Source organism: Aulonocara stuartgranti (assembly GCF_965226115.1).
Source record: "Aulonocara stuartgranti genome assembly, chromosome: 1".
Taxonomy (NCBI): Eukaryota; Metazoa; Chordata; class Actinopteri; order Cichliformes; family Cichlidae; genus Aulonocara; species Aulonocara stuartgranti.
Window position 1 is genome coordinate 11,464,194 of NC_138939.1, and position 26,243 is coordinate 11,490,436.

Consider the following 26,243-nt stretch of genomic DNA (forward strand, 5'->3'; position numbering starts at 1 on the left):
ACACACACAGTTACTGTCAGTCCACACATACGACTCGGTTCTGCTTCTATGCCCCAGCTTTGTTTACTTTTTCCCACCGAGGCTTCTAGACTTCTGATTGGCCAACATTTCTGCACGGTTAGGAATCTAGCGCCACCTGCTGCTTTGGCATGTTCATAACAGCGTTTTCCTTCATTTCTGCCTTTATGTGTGGACGGGATTATTTTTTAAAACGAAAACGGAAAATCTCCGTTTTCAAAAATACCCGTGTACGTGTGGACGTAGCCTCAGTCTCTGACTGGAAGCGCTAATTCGTCATTCGGCTTTTGTCAGACTAAAGTAACTGTTAAAACTGTTTGAAAAGCTCAGCTATACAACAAGGAGAGATTGAGAATTTCCTTTTAGTTCTCAGTTTATTTGATATTGACAAAAGTTAGTCAGTTTTGTCTGTTCTTCTGTAAAACAAACTAAGATTTATTTTTAGAATTAATATTTTGTTTCTAAGTGGAATTGACAATTTAGTCTGTTTCGTTTGTTCTGTTTTGAAACTTAAACGCTTTAGCGGCTGCCTTTTGTGTAGTTTGCAATATTTGCCTTTATTTATCTGAAAAAGTCTCATGTTCCTTAAGTACATCTACCCTGTTGAACTTATTATGGGAAATAAATATTTAAATAAAAACAAGCTGCTGATTATTTCACATTTTACTTGTGAGCAACAGCACATTTAAATCTTACAAATATAGTTATTTGGCTTATATCGTGATAGATATCGTTATCGCCTGAAATGAAAAAAACATATCGTGATATGAAAAAATCTCATATCGCCCAGCTCTAGGTAGTCATTAGATCAAATTAAGTTGAATTTGCCAAAGACATCACTAAAAAAGAAACAGTGTTTTATAAATATTTTCATTATATATTCATTATAATAATATCAGTTAAAATCCTGAGAGTTGGGTAATCTCCCCAGTAGTGATAAAAACTGCAGTTAGTCTGATCCAAATAACGTTCACTATACAGGTTGGTGAAGCTTCAGTCTGTCGGCAGCTGATTTCAGGCCAAGTGAGGCCTCCACCCTCCAATTCTCCCTGCTCTCATCAACACATCACATAGACAGAGTGCTGTGCCCCTCTATCCTGCCGCCCCTCTTCACCGACTCATCACAGCCGCTCAACATGTGTCAGGCTAGCCAGCAGCCTCCATCTGTCTCCCCTAGAGCCAGCCAGCCATGTCCATCCAGGGGAGCCACACAGGCAGAGAAAAAGTAATTCCCAAGACAAAGTGCGTTATGCCATGCAGCCGTTCCCCTTGAAAATGAGAACTCCATTTGGGGAGCTGGGGTAGTTTAGCAGACAGGCCACTTGCTTGTATGTCAGAGACTAGGAAACATAGCCCCGGCCATGCATTGGAGGGCTGCATGGCTTTAGATAGTGAGAGGAGATTAGTCATCCTGAGCCGCATGCTTTTATGGTGTGTGGCTTCTTTTAAATATAGAATAGTATAGAATAACAAACACATGAGCCCATACACACACAGACAAAACTGTGTGTATGTCTGTGTGTGTGGACAATACCAGCTGCTATAAGACTGTTTATTGCATAATAATAATAACAATAACAACAATAATAATAATAATGATGATGATGACAATGATTATGTTTGCATATTTGCGAGTGTTAATTACTGATGTTTTTCCCATTTATATGATTTTAACTTGATTAGGTATTAATATTGTTTTGCTTTTTGGGCTCTGTGGTGTTATGTGTGTGTTGATGCTCCGGTGGGAATGTAATTTCCTGCAAAATAATTTATAGAGGATTAATCTATCTTTCTAATAGATATTTTGCATGCATTCTGTACAGTGCCACAAATGTATAGCACCGATTTTGTGTATATCACCTTCGTCATTAACATCAATAACATCATTAAAACTACATTAGTGACACCTTTAAATATTTTACTAACTTGGCAACAAGTTTAATCTCTTCAAATGTATTTTTATTTAAAACATGCAGTTAACAAACTCTCAGTTGGCAGTTTTGTAAAACAAATACCTCTCATGCTCTTCTCTACCTAGTTTCTCTAATGCAACTGCTCGCTCTCTGTCACACACATGCAAAGCTCACACACAACATCTCAGTGGGTAACCAAAGGAAAAAAACAAAAAGATTAATACCCACTGTGTGTTGTCTTTTGGGATTTGAAATTTTAAATATCTAAATGCATGGAGCAGACATTAATGCCTGCATGCACTGTGCTAATAAGAGCATGAATAATATAGACAATAAGAAGGAGAAAACAGGGGCTGAATGTTACTGTTAAAGCTGAAAGATGTAGCAGCCAGGAAAGGAAAGTAGAATCTTCAAGCAAAATGGATGGACTTTTTCTTGTTCTTATCTATAATACTCATCCAAAAATTTACAGTAGCTTTTTTGATAACAAGCTGACATGGAACCACTGGCAGTCTCTTGGTTGTTATCGTGTCACTTGCAACAACCACATAGAAGGAATCCTCTGATTTCGAGTAGATTTTTGGAGCAAAGTGATAAAAGCAAGATTGTAATCAAGTAATTTTTAAGGCCTTTTCCTTTTTTGCTGTGACCTGAGCAAAGTCAATAAGTTAAGTAGAGTACTTTCACTTTCACAATTTGATTTATCTCTGCTTACAGTACAGATTGTCAAGAGAGATATACAGATAGGGGTTGGAGAAATGAAGAAAGGGGTGAAATCTTTCAGCCACAAAAAATATCAGTGCCACTTGCACAATGACAGCCATATAAAACACTTAGGGACACCTTATCAGTGTTCTGCTTAAAATTAATCTTGCAGTTTTGATTTATTTTTAAAGTCAGATTTTCTTGAAATCTCTCGAGGCAACTGAGATGCCATTTAAAAAGGTGACATTACCCCCATTCCACTGGCAGTCTGCTTATTTACTTATAAATCATATTTCAAGGCAGACTGAATAATTAAGTGACTTATCAAGTTGTTTATGCAGAGCTCATCCGACACTGTCAAAAACTTCCCTTTGGGTGTGTGAAAGCTAAAGAATTATGAAAAACAATTACATTTTTTAATGGAAGGAGAGTAGAGTATGACATTTAGCTAAAAAAAACACATACAAAGAAGTCTCTGCACACTGACATTAAGTTATTTATAGTATTATTGTAGTCACATGTTTAAGGTGTTTTATTGTCACCTACCGTATTTTTCGGACTATAAGGCACACTTAAAATCCTTTAATTTTCTCAAAAATCGACAGTGCGCCGTATAATCCAGTGCGCCTTATGTATGAATTCTAGTTGTGCTTACTGACCTCGAACTGATTTTATGTGGTACACGGCGCTCAGAAATCTGTCAAAAACTGTTTTAGTACGGCTTTGGTAAGCTACAAAGCCGCACCGCTTGATGAATTGTCAGAGCATTACGGCTACCATAGTCAGGAGCCTTCAGGCCCCAAAGTCAAACGAACACTGTGGCATCACTGAGAGTTAAACAATTCTTTCAACTTTAATAAAATGATCAGTTTTGCTACCAGGTGTAACAATTAAGTTTAACATCCAGATATCCATGAAAACAGAATTTATTAAATTTAATGGAGTTAGAAGTTAGCAGGAAGTTAGCTCGCTAGTTTCTACTTAAACATGGTATACCATGTTCTGACTGAGAGATTTCTGAAAAAAATAAAATGTACAGCTCTGCTATCACTTCCAACATAAATGAAGACAGGAAACTAACCAGCAGTGACTTTTGTAGGGTTACTGAAGTTGGGCTAGCTGGTATATAATGATGTGCTACGTGATGGCTAGCGACACAGCTATGCTAGCATGACATAAACATCGTGAAGCTGGAGGCTGAACGCTAACTTTTTTCCACTCGACGTGAGGGTTCCCGATGGTTAGGGACAAATGCAATCGCATGGCAGGATGCTGTAAACGACTCAAACTTCAGTCAGGAGAACAATTGAGATAATCCATCCAAAACACGAGGTTAGTTATTAATATACTGCAAAAACATGAAATAGAGCAGCTGTGAGAGAATTCAACATTAATGAATCAATGGTACTGAAGTGGAGGAAGCAAGAAGAATGAGTTGAGTAAAGTTTGACTCATCTGAGTGTTTTGTTTCGCTTAATGCACCTTATAATCTGGTGCGCCTTATGTATGAAAACAGACCCGTTCATCGACAGTGCACCTTATGGTCTGAAGAATACGGTATGTAAAAAGCATTCAAGGTTATGCTGAAATTCTCAGTTTTCTTCCACTAATGGCCAAAAGGAGAAGAACATTATCCAATTTTGTTTTACGTATCTAAAATATCCGCTACCTAATTCTCCTGCACGAATCAGGGATCATAAAATTTTAATAGCAGCACTACACCCTTTATCTGAAACTGGAACATGCAGTAAATTCTGGAATGTTCTCGCTGTTGTTTTGTCAGCCTTCTAACAGCTGAATCTCCAACAGGCACGTATGCCTTTCCTTTGCACAGATCTCCGTCTATTACAGCATGCTCAGCGATGACGCTGATGGTTTTTCTGTGGAGAGATTGGGCTGGAAGAGAATCTTGCTGACACGCAGGGTAGTTTTTCTCATGTCTTATAATCCCAAAAAAGGGCCATTCATTATATTGCCCTCTGAATTATATGCTTAGTATTAATCACAGAACTCTTTAGCTGAAGCTCCTCTCAGTTTAAAGATGGTTTATTGTATTGCTGAAGTGCTAAATACATGAGTTTCTGGGTGTGTACTTCAAGCTTTGCTAATGTGAGTTGGTTTTCATTTTTAGATTTACCACTGTGCTCATATATGCATTCTTATTCCTTCATAAGAGGGAAAAGAAAAAGAGAGAAATGAAGTGCTTCTGAGTTCCATTATATGTGGTGGCTGAAAGCAGCCTCTGATAACTTGTAAGTGCATGGAGGCCGCAGCTGTGAGGAATATCAATAGCAGGGAGACAACGGAGTGATTGTTTGTCAGTGTGTGGTGATGGTATGTGTCTGTGCTCATGGGGATTTTGTGAAGTGAATACATCCATTTCTTTCTTTTTCTGCACGTGTGTGGCTGTGTAAATCTCTGCATGGATTCGAATCAATTTACATGTATGCAGTCAAATACCTCTACGTTGGCTGGTGGAAGCGGGGGGATGTGTAGCATAGATGTGCGGCTTTATTCTTCATCTTTTATAAACCACTTGAGTGTCAGGTTTCCCTTGAAGACAACAGGGGTTCTAACAGGGTGCAGTCATTCAATCCCAGAGCCTGTCACTCATCTCCTCACTGTTCATACAATGCCCTCTGCTCAGCTGTCTTACTGACCAGCAAATAATGAGAAGTGACAGCCAAGGACAACCCTTTGCTCAGCCACAGCCTTGGAATTGAGTCACCATGCAAAATAGAAGCGTACCCACAAACGCACACATGCACATACACTGAGGCAGCCAGATGCAAATTTCCTCAGACTGGCATGTGTGCATACAAGCCTGCACAAAACTTGCACAATCCCCCATGTTAAGAAATTAATGTTAATATTCAACATCAGCATTTCCCCTAGATGCTGGTCTGCTAAATATTTAATAATGCATTTTATTGCATATGAAAAAAATGCATTTTGTGTGTTTAGTATTAACAGTAGTAGTAACAGTCTGGTTAACTCTAGTAAATGAACATAGGTTTGTTGACTAGGGATGGGTACTGGTATGTTCTGACATAAACGGTAGTAACCAGACCGAAAAGCAGCACACATTTCGGTGCTTTATTTTGGTGCTTTATTTCGGTGCTTTTTTTTCCCTGAGATGCAGTGTTGCCAACTCCTCAGTAAGGAAAATCGCTATTGGTTGTCCTAAAAGTCGCTAGAAGTCGCTAAATGACGTCATCGCCTAATTTGCATAATTGGTCATGCTAATCTAATTGTAACCTATGTTGTTGGAGAGAGAAATAACATTGTGGAAGAGACATAAAGTGAGTAAAAAACGTCCTAAATGCATTTAGAGTTTATTTAGAACTACAAATTAAATTTCTTTTAGCAATTATTGTTTTTTTTTTATGTCACAATTCCAACCCTGCTCCTTTACCCGGGCTTGGACCGGCAAAAGTGACCCGAAATAGGCACTCTGGTGGAGTTACTTTGTGTCTGTGTTTATAAGTAGTTTTAAACCTTGTGATCCACAAAACAGCATAAGAGTAAAAGAACTGACTGCGTTACAGCACCCGCTGCTTGTTGAGAGTAAAAGCGATACGCGCTTTCACGTCTTTTTTTAAAGACGAAAACTCGCTAAATATAGCGACAAAGTCGCTAAGTTGGCAACACTGCTGAGATGTCATACACTTTGGATTCTAGCCAATCATTTTACCTTTCCAAGGATAGGCAGGCCGATGTACATACGTTCTTTTAGAGCAGAGCTACAGATTAAAAATGCCCAAGGCAAAGTGGTCAAAAGTCTGGCTGTACTTCACAGCAAAAGATGCAAACTCAGCAACCTGCAACAAGTGCTTTAAGGTGATACTGTGCAAAGGAGGTAACACCTCGAAACTGATGAAACACCTGGCGATGCATAACATTTTTTTAAAAGCAGAGAAATGCACCGTATTTGATAGCTTGCTGCAAGACCGAGCACCGAGCACATCTACTCCCGGTGTGGTGCCTGTTATCGGACCCGGAGTTAGCAACATCCCCCAAGTGCTGCTCAAAGCAAAGTACCAGTATGCTAAGCTTATCTCTTTAACATTGCTAATTATTGATTAAAGGCAAACACATTAAAATGCACTCACACATTCACAAAGACTAGGATTGCGGCACAACCTAAATTATTGTCACGGTGTGACGATGGAGTTGCAATCTTGTTGCCTTTGAAATTGTTGCTTCAAAGACAGGGCAAGGTCTGCAACCACTCGCTGTCACTGCCCGTTAGATGTGGGAAGTAACTAAGTACAAATGCTTTGTTACTGTATTTAAGCAGGGTTTTCAGGTATCTGTACTTGAGTATTCATTTCTGTACTTTTTACTGCTCACATTTTCAAAACAGGCACGTCACTTTGAGACAGTTGATGGAAGCTTTTATTTCCCAGCACTGCGCGCCTTTGAACATCAAACCGATTTGAGCCTAAACGATAATGCATTAAAGGCAATCCTAATGGTGTATCAATCACCAGGGGTTATTGCAAATCAAGAGATGAAAGAGGTAAAAATCATATAATTTATGCATCATTTATAGCGCCATAGTCAGGGGGGTTTTTTGCACTCATTTTTTTGAATGAGTGCAAAGTGGTTGCGGTACTTCAGCATCAAGATTGCCCTATAGAAGAAGAGCGAGCATAAAGGGAGCACTGAAAATACTGTGCAGTTTAGTGCAGGATAAACAGGTTAGCTTCCAGTAATGTGATGGATTTAAAGTGTGTTGGACTTGTGCACAGTGGTTGTGGTTTTCATGGTCAGAGTTAGGTTACATTAAGAGTAGCAGAGATTAATATGAATTTTAGCTGATGATACTTGGATTCAGTCACTTAATTCCAACTTCATACAAACGTTATAGTGTCTAGTGTAAAGACAGTTAACTGATCACTACACACTAAGAAAATCTACTGTAGCTTACAATAGAAATTATTGAGAGCCATGGCTGAGCCACTACAGATGATTTTAAGGTCCCCCCACCTGTTGATTCCCACTTTAACCCCTGACTGTACTCTTTTTCCTGTTTAGGTGTGGAGGTAGAGCTGGGCGATATAAGATTTTTTCATATCACGATATGTTTTTTTCATTTCAGGCGATAACGATATATATCACGATATAAGCCAAACAACTATATTTGTAGGATTTAAACGTGCCGTTGCTCACAAGTAAAATGTGAAATAATCAGCAGCTTATTTTTATTTAAATATTTATTTCCCATAATAAGTTCAACAGGGTAGATGTACTTAAGGAACATGAGACTTTTTCAGATAAATAAAGGCAAATATTGCAAACTACACAAAAGGCAGCCGCTAAAGCGTTTAAGATTCAAAATAGAACAAACGAAACAGACTACTAAATTGTCAATTCCACTTAGAAACAAAATATTAATTCTAAAAATAAATCTTAGTTTGTTTTAAATAGAAGAACAAACAAAATTGACTAACTTTTGTCAATATCAAATAAACTGAGAACTAAAAGGAAATTCTCAATCTCTTCTTGTTGTATAGCTTAGCTTTTCAAACAGTTTTAACAGTTACTTTAGTCTGACAAAAGCCGAATGACGGGCGGTACGGTGGCTGGCTGCTTCCCAAACAACAAGTCACGTGACGTGACGCTGCGGCTGTGATTGGTTCGGCTCTGCGCTACTTAATTTGGATTGGCTGTTCTTTTTTTTTTCTTTTTCTTTTTTTTAAGAGGACAAGAGCGGTGAGGTCTATCGCAATAGTTTAATTTTTCTATCGAGAAAAAGTTATATCGCAATACATATCGTTATCGTTCTATCGCCCAGCTCTATGTGGAGGCAAAGTCACTTTCTACAATGTAGGCAACAGAAAATAGAGCTATTTTTAAAATGTCTCCTTCTTTTTCACTGCTCATGTTCTATATAGCTGATTCAAGCAGAGTGTATTTGAAATAATACATGGGAATGCAAATGTTAATATATTTTACAGTATTAATGTAGCACACGGTTCTGTTTGCTTTGTACAGAAGTAGCTGGTAGAAACTGAAAATGGGCTACTTCTTACTTACTTACTTTGAGTACATTTCAGAGGCTGTACTTTTTGTCTTTTACTTGAGTAAAGGAATTGACTCAGTACTTCAACTTTTACCAGAGTATAATATAAGTATGTTCTCTTCCACTAAAGTATAGAATGTCTGTACTTTTACCTTTTCTGTTTGTCATCTTCAAAGTGACTTTAGTGGTCAAAATGGAGACAAAGCTGCAGTAAGATAAAGTTAGTCTGCTGTCAGTTTGCATTTGAATGGGGTCAAGTTGTCTCATTTTTGTCTATTTGTGATAATATGTTGATGAACTTTCATAATTCAGTTAAAATAACAGCAGACATTTGCATTCAAAAGAAAATCACATTAAGTACTTACATTTAAGCTCCTTTTCGATTCGTACATACTTGGATCAACACGTTTTTCTGTATTTTCCATTAGGTACCATGTGCTTTTTTTAGTACCTGCTTACCCGGGGTTCCAAGTGATCCGAACAGGTACTAAAATGTGAGTTGTCAGACTGCATGCCAACGATTGGCTGGTCAGTAGCATCACTCGATGAGTCATGAGAGTGCTTCATTCACGAAAATTAAAACTGCCATATTTGAAACAGTGCAACGAGGGAAATGGCTACAAAAAACTACGCCTTGGTCTCAGAGTCTGATGAAAAGCCACAGACCGAGCAGCAGGTATATTCTTGCCTCGATGTCCACTTTTTAAAGCGTTTGTTTTGCATATTAATTACATCGCAGGACACTCGGACGTGTTACTATGATGACAACCACACAGGTCAGGTAGTACCGGATTGTAATGGACAACCAGTCGATCCGAGTCGAGCTGTGGTGATCCGTGGCGAGTTGATTACGAGTAGGTAGTAATGAAAAAGGGGCTTTAGAGTCTAGCCATAGCCTCACAGATTTGAAACTGAAATTCATTCTTAAATCGTGATGCAGTTGCTGCAGGATGGTGATTTAACTGCTAAATGATATTGGTGCTTGGCAACCTTGGTTTTATTTAGGAATATAATAAACCTTTACCAATCAGTCTGTGAGTGATTTGCGTCAGAGTTGGGCTTCAGTTGTTTTTAGAGACATGTTGCCTCACACTAGGTGGCCTGTGTAGTCACTTTAAGATCAATTGCAGACCTCTTGCCCATCTCATGAAAAACTGCCTGTCTAGGATGATCTGTTTAACCTAATTATGGGCAAAATATTCCTCCAGCTGCTGATTGTTGTTAGTACCACTTATTTTTCCAGCCTTTTCTTACTCCAACTTTGAGACATGTTATTTTCTGTCTTTTATATCTTTTTATATTTTATTTCTGTCTTGCATATCATTGCATTCTGTTTCTATTTGTATCTTCATTACAACCTCCCAACTTTTGGGAAAAATGTACATTCTCAACTGCTGGGAGATCAGTTGGTCCCCACAACTAGCATGTGAAAAAATTTAGTGCAATCACTCGCTCAACCTGCTCCTCTAGTAGCAGGTTGAGCTTTGGATCCCATTTTACTTTAGTGTGCCATAAGTACTAGGTACTAGGCAAAGTGCTGCTGCCTAGGAATGACTACATGAAAGCCTACACTTTATATGCTTCAACATGCTAAAAAAATACTTTTTCACTATCCACAAGACCATGTAAAATAATAATAAAAGCCAAAAACTCGCCTTACTTGATCATAACCACTAACACACACACACACACACACACACTTCTGAATGGGTTAACCAGCCAGAAGTGGAAGACACTCGCTGTCATAAATGACAATGGGGACTTGATAATTACAGCTTACTGCAGAATGTGCTGCACACAGTTCTAACCCTGACATGCTGAATTCAACATCAAACATCTGCATATTTAACTTTAACCCACAGGCTTATGTTTGCTTCAGACACCCCTATTTGAACGATAACATGTCCATGTCTATCTACAAAAATATTTTTTTAATAAGGGTAAAAATCTTGCCTGCAAAATGTACTTTTAATTATTTCATGTAACGATGCAGAATGGTTTTTACTAAACATAATATGGTTATTAAAGTGCTCTTGAAATAAACAGCAGGAGTGTTCTGTGTTTATCTTGTTGATGCATTATTGATCATCCCGCCTATTATTCCTGGCCAAAACAAGAGTTAAGGTGAATCTCGCAAGTCTCCCAGGTGCTAAAATTGATACTAATGGAACTGCATCTTATGTATAATGAGACAGTGCTATGGGCCCTTCAAAAGCAAGGTTGGCTATATTAAAAATTTATCAGTGAAAAGTACCTCTCCTACATTTAAGTATGGTGTGTTGCTGAACTGGTAAAACATGCATTATTCAAGAAACAACTCAGATCATGTTTAGGCAATCTGATGAAAGTGCAAAGCCCACATCGGGCTGATTTAGTGGTAGCATTGCTAAATACAGAGTGACATAACACGGCAATATGAGGAGCAAAATGCAATAAAATCACAAATTAATAATGAATGCAGACTTTTGTTTCTGGTGGTGAAATGGGACTTGACTTTGTAATTTTCCTCCCTAATTATGGCAGAATTGTGTACTTCTAAAAGCCAGTGCAAATTTTAAAAGCCATGGGAATTGTTGATACAGGTTTTAATGGCAGAATTTGCAATATCTTTGCATATGCTTTTGGGCACAATTTAAATGGAAGCCTTTCAAGGCACTTAATTTGTGGTGTGGGCAGTCCAGAAGATTCAGTAAAAAGGAGCAGACCTTTTACTGTTATGGAATTTTGTGCTAATAAAATGGCTTCATTTTTCAGACATGAAATGAAAAGAAAAATAAACCTAACCTTTATAGTAAACAATGACTGGCTACATTGAGATCTTGCAGAGACACTGACATATCCAGACATGAAAGTAGCGAGTCCGGGATGACTTCACAAACTTTAGTGAGCTCCAGCAGTGGCAAGCTCCCTGGGGCACGAAACAGATCGTGCCTCACACAAGCTGGATTGCGTGAGGCCAGAGAGATGCTTGGCCTTGGTACACAGAAGCTGAGGCCTCGAGGGCTAAAACACCAAGCAATAGACAATGATGTCCTCTATCCGTCTCTCTTCTCAAAGCCGATTAGAGTACTGGAGGGCCTAGGAGAAGTGACTATATCATCCCTGTCCGTCTGGAGACAGCTTTTTCTCAGCCAAACCTCCAGACATGGACTGAGAAACCTCTGCGGGATTCACTTAAAATCACACAAAGAGTAGTTCAGTTTAAGACACTTTGCATCAATGCTGATGGTGGTTAACCTTGAGGGAAAGTATTTATTGCCTCAATCAATTAGTCAATATATTGACAAAAACAAAAATACATTATTGCATTTAAGTGTCTCTGAAACATACATATATATATATATATATATATATATATATGTGTGTGTGTGTGTGTGTGTGTGTGTGTATATATATATATATATATATATATATATATATATGTGTGTGTGTATATGTGTATATATGTATATATATATATGTATGTGTTTGTTACTTAAAGCCTGTCCATAGGAATGACAGATGCTCGTAATCAGGGTGGTTTGTTGTAGTAATTGCCAACTTTTAGATTTGAGTGGGTAGAATAAATTTTTCATTGACGTCTCTGCTTCCTTGTCATGTGTGGACGCAGCCAGTCTTCTCAAATAGAACCAAATAATAGAAAGCCTATAATTCCTGTCAATCTCTCTGCAGTGTTGGGATGGAGGGAGTCACATGTGTCCAACAGGACTCTTTAGTGCTTCATCCAGTAAATGCCATAAATACTACAGTGAAAATTATACCCCAGTCACAAATAACTGTTGACATTATATTGTACACAATGCTGCAGACGGGGGGTGGGGGGTGGGGGGTGGGGGTTAAGGAAAATTATGAAATAGCACTTACAGAACATGGTAACATGTACATGCCTTAGTCTTAATTTAATTATGTCCGTTTTTGCCTCAAATTAACTTAACAATTGACCTTGTCCAAAGAAAGTTCTGGCACAAGTTTGGTTTTCCACAGCACACATACAGTATTAGTTCAGTTAGCAGTAGTCAGTTCATTCATAATATTCAGTTCAAAATTCTATTGGAATTCTATTTAGTTGTGATTGTTATGTTTAGTATATATATATAGTAATAGTTATAAATATTTTGTTAGCAATTCCTGAGTTTGGCAGTTTATCTAAAAGACTTAATAGACTGTACTGTACAGCGAGTCTCGCATTTGGCTTTATCAAAATTATATAGTTTCTTTTATTTGGTTTTATTGCTATTATTACTTTTTACATTAATTACTTTAAGTTTTAAAATGACTTTAATGCAAGTTTACACTTTTGGCCCATTAAGTGTGTGCAGGTCTATATAAATGTGCAAATTCTTCTCCATCACTTCCCTTAGCCACTTGCCTGCAACTAACTCTGCTCTCTCCTCATGGTTCTTTCGTTAGATAGAAACAGTAGACAGGCCCACAGTGCAAACTGTTCTTAACTGTACTATACTGTTCTCACAGCACAGGGGAATGTAAAGGATGTTAAAAAAAACCCAAAAGAAAACACCAAGTGCATCAAAAGAGCCACTGTACTACAGAGGAACAACTATGTGCTTTCTCATCGCAAAGCATCTAAAACTGTTACCGGTTGTTGAGAAGCTCAAACTTTGACGTAATATGTTGTCTCTCTTCCACTCCAAAGATGCCTGCTGTGTCATGCATTTGTCTGTTTCATCGGGCGAAATGGAGAAAATACTGAGTCACACTGAACTAAAATGAATTTGTGTACATAGATAACAGGAGACTTACTTTGATTACACACCTTGAGGCGACTGGTGTTTTGATTTGGTGCTAGACAAATGAAATTGAACTGATATCAGGCAACTAATGGTTTGCCAAAGTTACATAAACCTTGTTTTTGATTGAATGCAAAACATTAGCCGAGCTAGTTGACAGGATTTGTTCCTAAGTTCCAATGAAGCTTATCCATGGTGTTTTCAGCTCTTTTTTCTTCATGCTTTCTAGTGTATAGAGAAAACACATATAGAGAAATACCAGTTTCAAAAACGTGGTTTTCATTAGAGGGTACCTTAAATAGCATTTTCTTTAAGATAAAGCCCAGGAGGTTACACATTAGTCAGTCCTAATATTGTACAGGTCAGTATGTTTGCATAATAAAGGAAACAAACAACTGCAAATTGCTTCATAGCATTTGTAAGGTTTTTTTGACAGCCAAGAGTTATTGCTGTCATGGATGATGGGCTCAGAAAGACTATCTGAAAAATCCTAACTGTCAGCGAAAATAATTTTGACCACTTGTAACAGCGTAACAGATGAGAGTTTGACTCTGTAGCTAAAAGACAAGCTATGGGTTTTTCATATTGCCATCATCCATGTTTCACTTATGGGGTTGTGCCATGGCTAGGGCCCCCTCTGTGGAGTTTGCTCCAGCTTCCCTCCACAGTGCAAAGGCATACACGTTAGTTTAAATCTAAACTGGTCCAGACTTGGATCATCAGAAGAGAATTGATGGCTGGATTTTCTCTGGCGTTTAGGACTTCCTTGACCTTGGATTAACAGTAGCTCATCTTACTTTCACAACAGTACTAGTTTAAGAGCGTTTACTTTCTCCAATGCAGTGGAATTTGTATTAGAATGAGTTGATTTCATCACACTTTTAAATCCCTGACTTCTTCAAGCATCCAGACTGTTTTTTAGAATAGTCAGTAAATTCAAATTCAAATTCAAATTTTATTTGTACTTGACTACTATCTAACTGTAGCTACCTGGGTATGTTTGTTTGTTTGTTTGTTTTGTTTTTTGCATGCACTATTGACTACCACAAGGTTGTTACTCGACTTACAACATCTTGAATGCAAAAAGAAAGAAAGTTCTGTTAACTTTTTAAAAATCAATGCAATACAGAGCAATATTTTTCTTTGGAACAAACCATCTTTGTCTGACTCTTACTCTGTCTCTTTGCTCATCTGCTTGTCTAGCTGATGTGTCTATCTAGAAATAGCTTGCATAATAGAAAGGACCAAAGCAGTGCTCCGCTCTTTTGTTCCTTCTCATGTTGTTCTTACAGCTAAGAGGGAATAGCAAAATCATTCTGCTTTGTTAACACTCAAGTCAGGCTTGCAATACTCTGTTCTCAAGAAAATATTCACCCCGCACTCACTCTCTTTGTCTGGCTTGTTCTAGGTAACCTTTATCCTTTTTTGAGGGGGGGGTCTTTATCTCACACATACGCACACACATACACAGCGAGACACTGCTGTCCGGCAAGGGTCCATTATCAGACTTGGCACACATGCATATAACTTGTTAGTCGAGCTAATATTATATAAAGTACACTGTAAAATGAACAACAAACAAGAGTTGTTTAAGGTTTTCTCTCTTTCAAAAATATGTCCCATACCTGAAATGCAATGTATAGTGCAGATTGCCATCTAGCTATATTTCTTAACCAGCAACACTACAATAATTGAAACCACAGACAGGAAAGGTAAAAAAAAGTTCATCGGAGGAAGCCCTACTGCCAGTTGTTTCAGGAAATGACCATGCAGTACGGATAGAAGTGTCAACCTAATTAGACCCGAAAAAGCATAGCTCACCTAACAGATGGACAAGCTTCTGTCTTAGACGGTGCTTCTGTTCTGCTTTACTGACACATCTAAACCGTGCATGATATGCAGACTTGCATCTGTTTGCACACATAAATTTGCATACTACTTAGGTATGATGTTCCAAATAAATTCAAATTTGTTTCTGTTGTATTCTATCTTTTGTTACACATTGTGTTTCTCCTTATTTTCTGTTACATTGATGAATGTTCATATTAAACTTGGACATACTTTGAGATAATGAGGTCAGTGTATGTCAAAGTATTCTCTGTGAATCAAAGATTAAGGCTTCAGACTGGTCTAAATGCTCATTTTTCTATTCGTGGCTCAATATGATGTCAAGGAAATTGCATATTTTTATAAGGTCTCAGCTGTTCCCACATACTCTTTAAAACCCACAATGTTAGAATAATATTTAACATTTGAATTATGTTAAAATAACCGTGGTCTTACAGGTAGCGGAAAAGGTGAACCTAAGCTGCCAAACAAGAAGACCAAAGACAGGCCCAGAAGAAACAAAGATTTATGTGTCTTCATTTGCTAACCTACCCTAGCGGAGGAAAGGGAAACATTACTGTGCTGAAGTTTTTTCCAATTCAGCATGTCATATTGAAAGGTATACCACTCCATGATAGGTGTGAAGTTAAAGGTGTGCAGCTTCAGCAGTCTGTTCAACAGGTTTATGCTGCATGTTGGATTTAGACTATGCAATATCAGCCCAGCAACATTATGAGATGCCTCATAATGTCAAAACAATATGTTTCACAATGTGTTCTGGTATTAATGGAATTCACTGTTGCTGTTTTTATTTGTTTCTTTTTTTTTATGTATGCTTTTCTAGTCCTTTCTTACACTTTTCCTGCAAGGTTGATACATTTTTGCTTTAGGTGGCATTCTTTATCTTTTTCTGGAGGCGTGTTCTTCACGCCCCCTTCCTGATAACAAATTGGAGATTTGTAAAGGGTTGCAGTATTATTAGTCAGTGACCGAAGTTTAATCTGTCACGTCTCTTGTGCAAGTCTTGATCATTTTTTACATTCATGACTCTGTAAGCCTAATCTAATGGCAGTTGAAGGGTAAACCTATCATTTACTTTGTGTTTTATCAGTTTTACGTTTTCTTCACTTTTTGTGACATTAACTGATAAATCAAAACTCAGCATAATAAGTTAAGTAGTACAACGTTTATGAAATTGTCCACAGAATATTTAGTCTTTTTTTAATCTACTTTCTGGTGCTACTTGTTTTCTTATGCTACCACCTTGCCAACCTTCAGCTTCACTTACTGTTAATCAACTTTCCTTCAATGTTGAGGGACTTTTAGAGCAGCACAAAACAATAAGCAGAACAAGCAGAGCGCATGGCCCACCCGTTAATGGTACTATTTCATTCCATTTAAAGGGGCTATATTCAACCCAGCTGTTTAAATAAGCATTGCTAATGTACCTCTGGGGCTTGGTGATGGGCATTATCTACCAAGCGGGCTCCATCTGGCAGGCATACTGATTTTTATTTGTATTCCCCTACTGTTTTCACTCAAGTTTGCTTTATAGAGAATAGGGCAACAATACCGTAGCTCTGCTGTAGTTTGAGGATCACAGGGGTTCTCCACCGAACAAAACAGTGCCTCAGCTAGGTCTAACGTGTTCTGCTCCCAACTCGTCGAATAAAAACAGATCAAGAATATCTTTCCAGACAGTCAAGGATATTTATGTTGACTGGAAGCATGCAAATCAGTGACTAGAAACAAGAGGCAGTTCCTCTAAAGACTGGCATTTGTTTTCCACAAGAGATCTTGTTGTTAGTTGAGGAAACGTGGACAAGATTACAGCCCTCTGAGCAGGAATGCCACATTTGTGTTTGCACAGCTACAGGGGTTAGATCTCGCTACAAACCAGGGAGTCCTAGACCGGGATGACGAGCTTGTGAGGTCTGTGTTCAGCTTGGTCGGTTTGTCTCTGACTTCAGTCTTTAGAGAAATGTAATTTGCATCACATACCTCACCAGTCGACTCTCCTGTTTTATCAAAGCATTTTTGGAGGCATCACCCCTTCTGACTACTCTTGGTCTGGTTGTAAATGTGCAATGGCATTTATGCTTTAAGATGGAATGCACTGGTGAAGGCAATGCCTCAGCTATTTTGTCTCAAAAGCAAAGTATCAGTTTCAATTTTTTATGATTCTATGCACTGTATATTGTGGCGCAGCTCAGTTATAGAGGAAGGCAGACATAGTGTCAAAATTACTTAACCCACTGGAGAGCTGATTCTGACCCAGTCTGTCAACACAGTCAGAGGTATGCTTCTTCCCTCTCCATCAGTTTGCCTTTCACAGAGAAGAGCCTGCATAAGGCAGATGAACCAGCATTAGCTAGCCTAATTGGACATGAAATGGTATTGGCCTCTAGCTATTGCGGTCCAAGTTGATCGTGGCTTGCCATTACACATTATCATCTCTTGATTGAGGATAGGTGAACATGGATTATCATTGAGGCTTGACATTATGATAAATGTCCTCTTTCTGATACTTAAAATCTGTACATGCTGGAACCATCCTGTGTTCTGTTATGGTGATATATGAGGAGGGGCATTGTTCTTCAGAGTGCATTCCACCTTATGCATACAGCATGTTTCCAGTTTCCATCATGCTTTCACAAAGTGCCCATCAAGCATGGTACCAAGAAGAAAATGACTCTGGGTGTTCAGTTTCTGCTGTCATTCGTTTGAAAGAAACACTGCAGAGGGCTTAGAGCAGGGGTGGGCAAACTTTTTGATTCGTGGGCCACATTGAGTTCTAACATTTGACAAAGGGGCCGGAACAGGAGTAGATAGATGGCATGCTTTGAAAACATCACCTCATTGGGGGAAAAATACACATCTTGGGATATGGAGAAAACATGTGCTTTAATTTCCAATGAAAATGAAGAAAAGCATTACAATAAAATCTCTGACTTCGAAATGAGCCTTTAAACACTGAAAATCAAATAAATGAATATTTTATTTTAAAGCACTGAAAGTTCTGTTATCCTTCAGGATATCACATCACTCTCCTCCTAACTCTTTTTTTTTTTTCCAAAAACGGTAGGAGATGCAGATGTACTTGTCCTGTTCCTTTTATTCAATTTGTTTCCCCGGTGCCAAAAGTCAACAACGACCAGTGCAAGGACGAAACAGTTGCAGCAAGTCAGTCTGTGAAGCGTTATATTTGATCTGCGCGCACTGTTCATTTTAACAACGTGCGTATCACGGAGAGACACACATTTTAATGGGAGCAGTGTTGTTGGTCTCCTTTTTTAGCCAGCGCATCAAAGTCTGGAGTTAGTTTTGTTGTGGCGATTCTCAGGATTGATCTGAGGTGTAGGTCTGTTAACTTGGATCTGTGGCTGGCTTTGTTGATGTTCATGACGCTGAATGTCTGTTCACACACGAAGGTAGAGCCGAACAAAGCCAACATCATCTGCGCTTTTCGCCTTAGATTTGGAAACGCGGCATCATTGAGTGAAGCATAGAAGTCATTTAGTTTCAGAGAGCTGAACTTCTCTTTTAAGGCAGGGTCAGACTGAAGGTCGATGAGTTCGAGCTGAAGCTCCTCTGGAGCTGTTTCGGGGTCTTGTGACAGAGGAAAGGCCACCAATTGAAGTGACTTGTCAATTTTATCGAAATCCAAAAACCGACGGCAGAATTCTCCGTGCAGTGCATCCAGTGACTCACTGTATTTCTTTACTTTTGCTCCGGCCTCTTTCAGCGTGGCTAGTGTAGGAAAATGAGTGAATGACTTGTTCAAAATCTGCCTGGAGAATAAAGCCAGCTTGGATTTGAAGGCTTTCACGTTTGTGTGCATGTCATGCACAAACTGCTCCTTCCCCTGCAGTTTCACATTGAGCTCATTCAAGTGTGAAAATACGTCTGTAGCAAACGCGAAGTCACACATCCAGCTCTTGTTGCTCAGCTCAGGAAATTCATCAGTCTTCCCCTGCCGCTCCAAAAACACGCCAATCTCCTCTTTGAGCTCCCACACTCGTTGAAACACTTTGCCCAAACTCAACCAGCGGACACGGGAGTGATAAAGCAGGTCCTGGTGATCCGCATCAGTTTCCTCCAGGAACGCAATGAACTGACGGTGCTGAAGTCCCCGTGCGCGTATGAAGTTGACAAGTTTCACCACAGGATTCACAACATGATTCAGCTGTAACACCGATTTACATAGAGATTCCTGGTGGATGATGCAGTGGAGGAAAATCACATCCTGGTCAGAGTTTTCATCTTTCACTTTGGATTCTCCTCAGCAGGCCAACGTTTTTTCCCGTTAAATTTGGAGATCCATCTGTGGTGATGTTAACAAGTTTACTCCAGGGAAGCTTCATGTTTTCGATGGCAGCAGACACTCGTTCAAACAAGTCCTCTCCCCGTGTTTGTCCTTTCAGAGACTCCATTGTCAAAAACTCCTCCGTTATTTCAAAGGTTTCGTTGATTCCTCGGATAAAAATGAGGAGCTGAGCAGTGTCTTTGACATCGTTGCTTTCATCCAGTGCTAAAGAATAAAAAGTGAATGACTTTGCCTTTTTGTTTAATATGCTGGTGATATCTTCATCTATTAGTTCTACACGGCGAGTCACTGTCCGCCGTGATAAACTGATTTTCTCAAATTTGTCTTTGGTCTCCGGGCACAAAATACCTGCTGTCTCTACCATACATTCTTTTAAAAACTCGCCCTCTGACAGTGGTTTGCTGGCCTTTGCTATTTTGAATGAAAGCATAAAACTGGCCTTGGTACTTGACTCTTGAATGGCAGTTTGACGGTGAAAAAAACTTTGCTGAGCCTTCAAATTAGCTGCCAACTTCTCAGCAGCAGATTCCCGTTCTTTTGTTGAGAGCTTGCTAGCATAATTTGCGTGCTTTGTGGCAAAGTGACGGCTAATATTATACTCTTTAAAAACCGCCACAGTTTCTTGGCATATCAGGCAAACAGCAGATGATCGGTGTTCAGTGAAAAAATATTTAGTTGTCCACTCCTTTTTGAACACTCGACATTCTCTGTCCACTTTCCTTTTCTTGGGTCCGCTCATCTTCATACAGGGGCGGTAGGTCACAGGGTAAAGTGCAAACGTGGAGTAATAGGCCTACGCCGCTTCACCTCAACAAAGCCAATATATCTAGAGTGCGCCATCTAGTGAGGAAACATCAGAATTGCAGGGGAAATAAAACATTAACAAGGTTAATGTCATGGTCCGGGTGAGCACGGGGTTTTTCCACTCCGCTGGGTTCTACCTTCAGGCAGAGACTCCAATCAGCTTCCACACCTGGTTCCAATCAAGTCACCTGCATATAAGACCAGCATTCACAACAGACCTCTGCCAGATCTTCTGCTAACCCATGTCAGTGCTAGGCTGCGAACCCCTTGTGAGAACCCTCAACTACTGCTTTTCCCTCACCGTGTTTTTCTTTGTCATAGGACCCACCTGGCAGTCACGTTTCCCGAACTACTCTCATCTCCGCCTGGACGCTGGTTCTGTCATCTGGTTTCTTCCTCTCCACCATCGGACTACACCTGCCTGCCTCCCTGCCAAGTCCCTCACTCCACGCATATTCTGGATCCTCTCTGGACACTCCTCACCCGGAACCCCCTGGACACCCCTTCCTCGCATGACACTTTAAACCTGCAACGCGTAAGCCCTAACCTCCATAGCCTAATCCTGCAGCTGTGATTCACTGGACTGCCACTGACTACTTGTCTCTTCTCATTATAGTGACTGCGTACCTCCATCCAAGCCGCTGCCCCTTTTTTCCATCCGTGAAATCCAGCACCTAGCCATAGCACTCAGTTTCATGTTCACAGTTTGGCCTCACAGTTCACAGTTCATAGCATTTCATAATTCATAGCATTCATAGTCTCCTGTTGTGTAATTTCACTAGACACTTGTAAATAAAGCACTGTGTTCACGCCCGTTTGCCTCCCTCTGTGTCTGCATTTGAGTCCACACCCACAGCCGGGCCCTCTCGGCCGTAACAGTAAGATCTGGCCACAATATGGACTCAGCAGACGCAGAGCGGACAGCCATTCAGAAACAAGGTGCAATCCTAGGTCACCACGAGCAATCCATTCAATATCTCCTGGCTTCACAGAAAGACCTTGGTGAGGGACAGGCTAAGATCTTTGCTGCCCTAGAGACTCTACAAGCTAACCTCGCTTCCGTGCCGCGTCCTGCCCCCGAACCCTCGCCCCCCGCACAAGACACACAGCCATCCACTTCGTCCCCTGCCTCGGCTTACGCGCTCCAAAGTGGGCCGATTTTTCGCGACGCATCATCCCCGGAGCCCGAACCTTTTTCTGGGGATCCGGGGAGCTGCACGGGGTTCCTACTTCAGTGCGATCTGGTATTTGGCCGCTCACCGCGCACCTTCATTGACAACGCCGCTCGGATTTCCTATTTCATAGGGAAATTACGGGACCGTGCTCTAAAATGGGCAGAAGCATACCTGTCAAGCCATCCCCTGCGAACTTGCTCTTATGATGACTTCCTGGGTGAGTTTAAAAAGACATTCACTCATCCTGTCTCTGAGGGCAGTTCGGCCCGTAAGTTGTTAAAGCTGCGCCAGGGTCGCCGTAGTGTTGCTGATTACCTCATAGATTTTCGAACGGCCGCCGCGGAGACGGGGTGGCCAGATCACGCGTTGCAGGGAATCTTTCTACAGTCCCTGAATGATAACATGAAAGATCAGCTTGCTTCACGGGATGAGCCCGCTACGTTTGAGGAGTTAGTCTCCCTTTCTCTCCGTATTGACATCAGGCTGAGAGAGAGGGAGAATGAAAGGAACTACAAACCCCAACGTCCCCTCCTCCGCCCACTTCCGTGTTCGTTTACGCCAGCCCCACCCATAATGCAGTCGCCTGTGTCGGCCGCCTCTCCCTCCGTCGTGGACGCGGCGCCGGAACCGATGCAGATCGGCCGCGCTCAGCTGCCGCCGGAGGAGAGAGAGCGTCGCTTTCGTGCACGCGCGTGTTTTTATTGCGGGTCGACAGAACATTTAATCGCAGCATGTCCCAAGAGGGGAAAAGGGTCAACCCGCCAGTAGATTCGGGGATACGGGTGGGCGGTTCTCATAGTGATGATAAACCCCGTTTGCTTCTCACAGTCAGTTTAGTTATCAACCGTGCCACGCACACCTTTCAGGCCCTGGTCGACTCCGGTTCAGAGCAAAACCTAATCAGTTTTGACCACGCCACACGGTTAGGATTGCACCTTGTGCCTTTAGATCCGCCCATTTCTGCGAAAGCACTTAATAACCAGGTCTTTGCACAAATAACTCACCACACTGAGCCAGTGACTGTAATCACTTCAGGAAATCATAGGGAGGAGCTCACTTTCTTCGCCCTCTCATCGCCTGACACTCCCCTCACATTCGGCTACCCTTGGTTAAAGCTACACAATCCACACTTGGATTGGTCTGGACGGAAGATAATAAGCTGGAGTGTATTCTGCCATGCTAATTGTTTGAGGTCGGCGTGTCCCCCAGGCCCCGAGGAGCCCTATGCGTTGGAAGAAACAACCCCCGATCTCACTGGTGTGCCCATGGAATATCACGATTTCAAAGAGATTTTTAGTAAGAGTAAGGCGCAAGCTTTGCCGCCTCACAGACAATATGACTGTGCCATAGACCTTCTCCCCGGTGCTCCTTTGCCCTCCAGTCGATTATACAACATATCTAAACCAGAACGTGTTGCTATGGAGGAGTACATCAGAGAGTCACTTGCTGCTGGAATAATTCGACCGTCGTCTTCACCTGTTGCTGCCGGATTCTTCTTTGTGGGTAAGAAGGACGGGTCGCTACGACCATGTATTGATTTCCGTGGTCTCAACGACATAACTATAAAGAATAAATACCCATTGCCACTCATCAGTTCTGTGTCAGAGTCCCTGCAAGGCGCCACTATCTTCACTAAGCTGGATCTTCGTAATGCTTATCATTTGGTTCGCATTAGGCAGGGAGATGAGTGGAAGACGGCCTTTAACACGCCACTGGGCCACTTCGAGTACCTGGTCATGCCCTCTGGACTAACGAACGCCCCAGCCGTATTTCAAGCTTTGGTGAATGATGTTCTCAGGGACTTTCTGAACAGATTTGTGTTTGTATATCTGGATGACATACTCGTATTTTCCAGATCGCTCCAGGAACATCACGCTCATGTCCGTGCTGTCATCCAGCGCTTATTGGAGAACAAACTGTACATAAAGGCAGAAAAGTGTGAGTTTCATGCATCGTCAGTCTCTTTTCTTGGTTATATCCTGGCAGGGGGGCAACTGAAGACTGATCCAGCAAAGGTCAAGGCAGTCACAGAGTGGCCGGTGCCCACATCCCGTAAGCTTCTCCAGAGATTCCTGGGCTTTGCCAACTTCTACAGGCGATTCGTCAGGAACTACAGTCAGGTAGTTGCACCTCTAACACGCCTCACGTCTACAAAGCACCCATTCACGTGGCCTACCGAAGCCGACAGAGCTTTCAACAAGCTGAAACAACTGTTTACAACAGCTCCCGTGCTAATTCAGCCCGACACCAGCAAGCCCTTCATCGTTGAGGTGGACGCATCAGATGTTGGAGTGGGGGCAGTGTTGTCTCAACATACTGGTCCATCAGCAAAGTTACAACCCTGCGCTTTCTTCTCGCGTCGCTTGTCTCCGGCAGAGAGAAACTACGATATTGGGGACCGTGAGCTGCTTGCTGTGAAACTAGCATTGGAGGAGTGGCGGCACCTGCTGGAGGGGGCTGAGCACCCATTCATAGTCTGGACAGACCATAAAAATTTAACATACCTACGGAATGCAAAGAGACTAAATACACGCCAAGCCCGTTGGTCACTGTTTTTTGCCCGTTTCAACTTTTCTATCTCATATCGCCCAGGTACCCGGAATGTTAAGCCAGATGCTCTCTCCCGCCAGTTCGAAGCTGCCTCAGAGTGGTCAGGGGTGCCCTCCATACTCCCTGCCAGCTGTCGTGTAGGGGCTGTCACATGGGAAGTAGACTCCGTCATTCAGCGGGCTCTGCAAGCAGAACCTGATCCGGGCACCGGTCCAGCTAACAAGCGCTATGTACCCACAGCAGCCCGCACCAAGGTTTTGGAATGGGTTCACACGGCCAAGTTCGCAGGTCACCCGGGCCGAGGTAGGACAGCTATGCTACTGAAGAGACACTTTTGGTGGGAGACGTTGGATAGGGATGTACGTGAATACGTAGCTGCTTGCACGGTTTGTGCTCGTAATAAGTCCAGGAATCACCGTCCTTACGGACTGCTTCACCCACTAACCACCCCACACCGGCCATGGTCACATATTGCGTTGGATTTTGTAACAGGGCTTCCAAACTCTGCAGGAAAGACTACCATACTTACCATAGTTGACAGATTTTCCAAGGCAGCACATTTCATAGCTCTAGATAAATTGCCCACTGCTTCAGAAACAGCTAAACTGTTGGTTGAACATGTTTTCAGACTCCATGGGATCCCTATGGAAATAGTGTCTGACAGGGGTCCCCAGTTTGCTTCTCAGGCCTGGGGAGCCTTTTGTACGGCCCTGGGGGCCAAGCCCTGTTTGAGCTCAGGCTACCATCCACAGACCAATGGCCAAACTGAGCGCCTGAACCAAGAACTCGAGACCACTCTTCGCTGCGTCACTGCCCATAATCCAGCCTCTTGGTCCACATTCTTGCCGTGGGTTGAATATGCGCATAACACACTCACCGCCTCGGCCACAGGTCTTTCACCTTTTGAGGCGTCCTTAGGTTACCAGCCACCTCTGTTCCCCGAGCAAGAAGCTGAGCTTGCGGTGCCTTCTGTCCAGCATCATCTGCAGCGTTGCCGCCGGGCCTGGACGCGGACTCGTGAGGCGCTGTTGCGCGCTGTGTCTCGCCAATGCCACTACGCCAACCAGCGGCGCACGGCGGCTCCTACTTACTCTCCGGGGCAAAAAGTGTGGCTGGCGGCTAAGGATATCCCGCTTCAGGGAACCTCCCGCAAGCTGTCTCCGCGCTATATTGGGCCTTTCGTGATTGACAGGCTGATTGGCCCTGCGGCAGTCCGGCTCACATTGCCTGCATCGTTGCGGATCCATCCGGTGTTCCATGTTTCGCAGGTCAAGCCAGTGTTGTCTAGTCCTCTGTGCCCTCCTTCCGACCCCCCTCCTCCCGCCCGGCTCGTCGATGGTCATCCTGCCTTCTCGGTGCGGCGTATCCTGGACGTGCGTCGGTGGGGCAGGGGCCGGCAGTTTCTGGTGGACTGGGTGGGGTACGGGCCTGAGGAGCGTTCGTGGGTGTCTCGGTCTCTGATCTTGGACCCGGCGCTTGTTTCTGATTTTTTCAGGTCTCGTCGCGTGTCCGGGTCTGCTCGGTCGCCGGGGGGCGATCGTTGAGGAGGGGGTACTGTCATGGTCCGGGTGAGCACGGGGTTTTTCCACTCCGCTGGGTTCTACCTTCAGGCAGAGACTCCAATCAGCTTCCACACCTGGTTCCAATCAAGTCACCTGCATATAAGACCAGCATTCACAACAGACCTCTGCCAGATCTTCTGCTAACCCATGTCAGTGCTAGGCTGCGAACCCCTTGTGAGAACCCTCAACTACTGCTTTTCCCTCACCGTGTTTTTCTTTGTCATAGGACCCACCTGGCAGTCACGTTTCCCGAACTACTCTCATCTCCGCCTGGACGCTGGTTCTGTCATCTGGTTTCTTCCTCTCCACCATCGGACTACACCTGCCTGCCTCCCTGCCAAGTCCCTCACTCCACGCATATTCTGGATCCTCTCTGGACACTCCTCACCCGGAACCCCCTGGACACCCCTTCCTCGCATGACACTTTAAACCTGCAACGCGTAAGCCCTAACCTCCATAGCCTAATCCTGCAGCTGTGATTCACTGGACTGCCACTGACTACTTGTCTCTTCTCATTATAGTGACTGCGTACCTCCATCCAAGCCGCTGCCCCTTTTTTCCATCCGTGAAATCCAGCACCTAGCCA

General features: G+C 42.1%; 1 protein-coding gene and 1 long non-coding RNA gene across 7 annotated transcripts in view; both read left to right on the top strand.

The window, feature by feature from the left end:
• Positions 1 to 26,243, top strand: part of loxl1 (lysyl oxidase-like 1) — a 301,527-nt gene that overhangs the window by 179,048 nt on the left and 96,236 nt on the right. The gene's annotated exons all lie outside the window — the stretch shown is intronic.
• LOC309708864 lies at positions 20,468 to 21,443 on the top strand. The gene is made up of 3 exons (XR_014277353.1): positions 20,468 to 20,614; positions 20,692 to 20,905; positions 20,987 to 21,443. It is a non-coding gene; the product is annotated as an uncharacterized lncRNA (long non-coding RNA).